The sequence below is a fragment of the Pelodiscus sinensis genome, chromosome 14 (genome assembly GCF_049634645.1).
Source record: "Pelodiscus sinensis isolate JC-2024 chromosome 14, ASM4963464v1, whole genome shotgun sequence".
Classification (NCBI taxonomy): Eukaryota; Metazoa; Chordata; order Testudines; family Trionychidae; genus Pelodiscus; species Pelodiscus sinensis.
The window spans coordinates 3174251-3180725 of record NC_134724.1 but is presented as its reverse complement, the minus strand read 5'-3'; positions in this window follow the sequence as shown (position 1 = coordinate 3180725).

Here is a 6475-nt window from a genome sequence, read left to right as displayed (position 1 = left end):
TTTCGAATTAAGTGCTGTGTAGACACTTAATTCGAAATAGGGGGCCTCCAGCACTTCTCAGGGAGCCCTGGTGGCCACTCTGGGCACAACCAGGAAAACTTACTCTCCTGTCCCCCAGCCCCAAAGCCATTAAAGGAGTAGACCCTGGCGACAGTGCCTGTGCTAGCTCCAAGCCTGCCAGCCCAGAGCCAGCAGTGGCCACCGGGGCCCCTGACCCAGTGGCCCCAAATCATGGTTAGCATGAAAGCCAAGTTGGTCCAGCGAGACCCCCAACCCTGAGTCCTGAGCTTCCCCTCCTCCTTATTCCCCTTGCTTCCCCCTTCCAGCTCCCTCCTCCTAGGTTTCCCCCTCCCCTCTCTCTCTTCCCCTCTCCCACCTCCTTTTCCCAGTCTCCCCAGAGGTTCATCCCCCCTCCCAGTTTTGTTCAATAAACCCAGTTTCTATTTTTGAACCGACATGTCTTTTGTTTGACATAAGGAAGGGGGGCTAGGGAGGGGTAAGTGCAAGGACGTGAGGGAGGAATGGGGCACGAGCCCCCGGTGAGGAGGACCAGGGAGGCTCTGAGGGCTCCTCGGGGTGGACGCTCTCCCTCAGGGCCTCCTGGATCCTGACAGCCCCCGGAAGACCCCCCAGATGGCAGCCTGCAGCAAGTGCAGCCGGGCTGATGGCAACGACCCCATGACATGCACCAGCATGCCCAGGGCAGCTCTGGCTCCACGTGGCTGAGTGCTGTGGTGTCCCGAGTTCAGGCACTCAGGGCACTCCAAGACAGGACTGCTTTGCTGTCCCTCATTGAGGTAGACAAGCAAGCGGGGAACCCTGAGAACTGTCTGTCCGGGGTGGGAGTAGGGTCCCTTTAAGCGCAGAGCTCAGTTAGCTTCAGGCAGCAGCCCCACACAGAACCACTGATGCCCTGCCGGCACTGGTTCTGGCCAGCCTTAACTTCGGTTCTGGGTCCACCCACTGTGGATGTGCTATTTCGAAATAGGTTCTGTGTGTAGATGCATTATTTCGAATTAGCTTAATTCGAATTAACTATTTGGAATTAAGTTAATTTGAAAAGCGCCGTAGTGAAGACATACCCTGGGATCTGGGGATAGGGGTGTTGGAGAATGTGTAGCAGCCTCCAGTTTCTAATCTGACCTATTCATGATGAGTACAGCCAGGGGCAACATGTGTGGAGAGAGCACGAGGGGTCACGTGTGCCCTGCAATGCCATGGCCAGAAGGGGCCGACCAGCAGCAGGCCTGTGGACTAGTGGGGCGAGGGGCTGGTGCTCGCTGCAGGAGCCAGCCCCCCACACTTACTGTCAGCAGCAGGGGGAAGAAGTGGAGCTTGGTGGCCCCACTGCTCTATTCTCTTGGCCACGCCTCTCCAGAGGAGGGGGCGGGACCACCCCTGCCCTGCCCAGCGGGAGCGGAGCAATGCGGTGGCTGGGGGAACAAAGCAAAAGGGCCACCTTGCTCTGCTTCTTTTCCCTGCCACTGCTGGTGAGTGTGGAGGGAGGACAGCTTCCTCGCCCTGCTAGTCCCCCGGGCTGCCTCGGTGAGGGGAAGAGGTGGGCTGGGGGTGGGGAAAAGGTGGGAAAGAGGCAGGGTGGGGCGATACAGGGCCTGGAATGCAGGGCAGTGATCCCTGCAAGCTGGGAGCTTGGGCGGCCACCTGGGAGAGATTCAGGAGCCACCCAGCTCATTAGCACAGTGCTCACAGCTGCCTACAACCAGCAGCATGTGTTTCTACTGGTGGTGCACATCTGCACATGCCTTGGTGCACAGAACAATCTTTATTCCACACATGGATGGGAAAGAGGGAGCACTGGCAAAGGGGGGTTGTCCCAGCTCTTCCCCAGGCTGAGGGAGGGGGGGGGGGTCACATGACTAGTGGCCCTCTGGGTTCCCCCTCACCACTCGCCTCTGACTACAGCACCTCCTTTGTCAGCCTCTTTGATTTGCACAAAGTTGAGGCAATTCAGAAAAGTTTCAGAGTAGCAAAATGAAAATGTCCTGGGTGAGGGGTGAACTCTTTGAAATTTTACGACAATCAAAAAAAAAAGGGGGGGGGGGAATGAACATTACAGATTTTAGAGGATTTGAAAATGGAAGTTTCTAAAACCTGATTGGGGGGGGGGAATATATATATATATATATTTTTTTAAAGAAAAACTGAAGAAAAATGGTTCCACGTCTGAACCCTGAAAAATGGAAATTATTTCAAAATTAACATTTTCCTCCCTATTTTTTCAGCTCAGTTTACAAGCCACTAGCAGTATTAGATGTGAAGGTCTAAGTGATAGGGAAGTAAAAACATCGATGGCACCCTGTGGCGGGGTCCCAGCCCCGCCCTCTTCTCCCCAAGGTTAAAGCAGGCCCTGAGGCCTAGTCCAGCACAATCGCAGGCCCTGAGGCCTAGTCTACGCTCTGAGGGGATGGGGTCCGGGCCCTCCCTCTCCACCGGACCCCAACTCAGGGCCCTATTAGTGGTGGGTGGTTCCCACCACTGGTTCAGCGGGGAGTTCTCCCCGAAACACACCAAGCCCACTGAGGGGTTCCCTGCCCCTTGCCCTGGGTTGCTTCCTACCCCAGCCCTGTGGCCAACAGAGACCCCACCTGGTGAAGCTGGGTGGCAGCGGCTGCAATGTTGGCAGGTCCCTTGTCTGGGGCAGCAGCAAAGGGGTTGTCCACCGCGACGGGGTGGGTGGGCGACCCCCCGGAGTCGGCGTTGTGGGCGTGCTTGACCCGGGAACGGTAGCAGCAACGGCGGCGGTCCCAACGGCTCTGGTTTCAGCCACAGGTCCGGCTGTGGCTCTGGGGGTTGGGCCGGAGCTCCTTCCTCCCTGGAGGTCAGCCCCAACTGAGCAGCCCGGCAGCCTTTTATACTTGGGCTGCACTGCGAGCATGCCCAGCAGGGCTGTGGGGGAGGGACATATTCTACCCAATAGACAGGCTCTCGGCCCCAGTGTTCAGTGCGGAGCAGGCCAGCCCCATCACACACGCATACAAGAATCTCTGAAAATCCTCAGTGTGTAGCCTTTTCTTGTCCACAAATACCAATCCCCTAAAACTGAGAGGGAGAGAGGAGCCCAAATTAGTGGCTCATAAACAGCCCTTATCATTTCTTAAAAAATAGAACCTTTTTTTCATTTATAGCTAAGTATATAAAACCAAAAGGAATGCCAAACTAAGAAAAAATAGAGTTCAGCTTTGAATGGCTTATCTGCTTGTCATTTCAGAAAGGGTTGTTCTTTAACACCGTGTACAACATGATCTCCTCCCCTCCGTCATCCAGGGTGAAGTGACTATTGCAAATTATTTTCTTTTTCTGAGTATTACAAGTGGCGCTGACTTATAACGATTTTTTTTTAAAGTCAATTGCCTTTCAATTCACAAGAGATCAACACAGACATACAAAGGCACAAACTACACATGAATATACCATATTCAGAGACTATCCAGTGTTTGGCATTTGAATTTTCTTCATTCTTTCATTTATACTTTGCTTCCTCTCTTTCATATAATTGAGGACCCTCCCCATGCTGTCCATAGTCAATAGCTAATATTCAAAGCAAGGTTGCATGTCTTAAGAGTGGACAAGAGGCAGGTATTGGCTTTCTCTCTGTGGCTTGATGACCTTATGTCCTGATTCAGAAAGCTCTTAAAGTACCTACATAAACTCCAGGGAGTTCAGTGGGAAGCTAAATGTGTGTGTGTGGTGTTGTGTGTGTGTGTGGGCCGGGGGGGGGGGGGGGGGGGAGTGGGTGTTGCGGAGCACAGAAGGCCTCTAAAGATATAAGGGTTGAAAGAAGGATTTGCATGTAGATGTTGCACTTGGCAAATGTCTTTTATAAGAAACAAGTGACTGGATTATATTAGGGATGGAAAATCCTGTTTAGTCAGTTAACTAAATGTTTTGTTTAACCGGTTAACTGCTTAAACCACAGTGGGCGGGCTGGATTGCCCCCATGGTGGGAGAGTGGTTGCTCCAATCCCCCAAGGGTCTGTCCTGGGACCAGTCCTATTCAACTTATTTATAAATGATATAGAGAAAGGGGGAAACAGTGAGATGGCTAAATTTGCAGATGATACCAAACTTCTCAAGATAGTTAAAACCAAAGCAGACTGAAGAGCTTCAAAAAGATCTCAGAAAACTAAGTGAATGGGCAATAAAATGGCAAATGAAATTAAATGATGATAAATGTAAAGTAATGCATATTGGAAAAAACAATCCTAACTATATATATCAGTGTTTCTCAACCTTTTTTAATCAAGTACCCCTTTAAAAAAATTATAAGTACCCCCAGTACGCACAGTTTTCAGACACACACAATATTTTTCTACCATTGCAACACGTTTGTTTAAACAACTTCATCGTGGCCGGGCGGGCGCTGAAATTTTTGGCTGTAAAAAGTGCAAAAGTAATAAAGCGCTATAAAACTTAAAACAAAAATTCAGTTTTCTCCAAATTTCAGTTGTGTTGACAAACCCCCCATTCTTCTCTCAAGTACCCCTAAGGGTAGTCGTGCTACTGGTTCAGAAACACTGATATATACCATATGATGGGGACTAATTTAGCTACAACTACTCAAGAGAGAGATCTTGGAGTCATTGTGGATAGTTCTCTGAAAACATCCACTCAGTGTGCAGCAGCAGACAAAAAAGCAAATAGAATGTTAGGAATCATTTAAAAAGGGACAGAGAATAAGACAGAGAATATCTTATTGCCTCTGTATAAAACCATGGCATGCCCACATCTTGAATACTGCGTACAGATGTGGTCGCCTCATCTCAAAAAAGATACATTGGCATTGGAAAAGGTTCAGAAAAGGGCAACAAAACTGATTAGGAGTTTGGAACGGGTCCCATATGAAGAGAGATTAAAAGGACTTGGACTTTTCAGCTTAGAAAAGAGAAAAGACTAGGGGGAAAATGATAGAGGTCTATAAAATCATAACTGGTGTGAAAAAAGTGAACAAGGAAAAGTTATTTACTTATTCCCACAATATAAGAACTAGGAGTCACCAAATAAAATCAATAGGCAGCAGGTTTAAAACAAACAAAAGGAAGTTTTTCTTCATTCAGCACACAGTCAACCTGTGGAACTCCTTGCCAGAGGATGTGATGAAGACCAGGACTTTAACTGGGTTCAAAAAAGAGCTAGATAGATTCATGGAAGTTAGTTCCATCAATGGCTATTAGCCAGAATGGGTAGGAATGGTGTCCCTAGCCTCTGTTTGTCTGGAATTGGATGACAGGAGAGGGATCACGTGAGGATTACCTGTTGTTTCCTTCCTCTGGGGCATCTGGTATTGGCCACTGGGAGCAAACAGGATACTGGGCTAGATACACCTTGTTCTGACCCAGCATGGCCGTTCTTATGTTCACTGAGGCTATGTGACTCATTGCTGCGGGTGGTGGTGGTTGTCATTTTGTTTTTCTGTGTAGACATATCCAGGGAGCTCTAACGTGTAAGGTCAGAAGGGTCCAATGATAACTCTAATCTTTTCCATCCATGTGCAGAATAAATGTTTCTATGTACACAAGGGCATGTGCCAATGTGCACCACCAATAGAAACACAAAACCTAGGTATGAGGGCTCTGCTAATCAGCTGGGCTGCATTTGAATCTCTCCTGAGCACTAGAGCACAGCTTACTGGGAATGCTGGAAGGGCCTACCAGATCATGATATTTGATCTCCTGTATATCACAGTCCACCAGCCCGTTAAACTCAACAACTCACAGAAAACCCAACTATCTTAGCCCACAGGAGACTCAACTCTTTTGTGCTTGAGGCCCCTACAGTGGCTATTGTCTTGTATTATGTATTGATTCCAAGCCACAAGAAGAGTTTGAAATTAGGTGTACACACTAATACCAAAAACTAATGAAGATTCAATAAATTTTTTTTTACAGTAAACGTTTGGGGAGTATGCAGATTAGCCTTTGCAAATACTTTAACTACATGGAGTGACTGTACAAAACAATATTTTACCTCTTTAAAACAGCATAGGGGCAAGTGGGACCACCCACTGGTTGAGTTATTCCATTGTTACGAATTACACATGTGTGGTGGTTCAGTAGAATATACTGGCAACTCTGACTTTGCTTAACAATAAAGCTGGCTGGGCACCTTTGATCCTTATCTGATTTGTGGTCTTTAGGAGGCTCTCTGGGGGTCTGCTGAATAAGTGGATACAGCACACACCATTGAGCACACAGGCAAGCAGCCTTTTGGTTATCATCGTCAACGGAGCCAGAGACCTGTCAGGAATTCATCGGGAGGACCCTGCCTAACTACAGCTGGGAGGTAGGGTGTAGGAGCAGGCTGAGAGTGGGGGTTCTGGGTGAGAAGAAGGGTGCAGGGTGAGGGTGCAAGGTCTGAGCATTAGAGGGATGGGGGCACTAACCTGGCTCCCTGCCTCCCAGTGCTCCTATTGGCCAATAGCAGCAGCGGGGAACACCACCAGGCAAGTGGTTTCTTG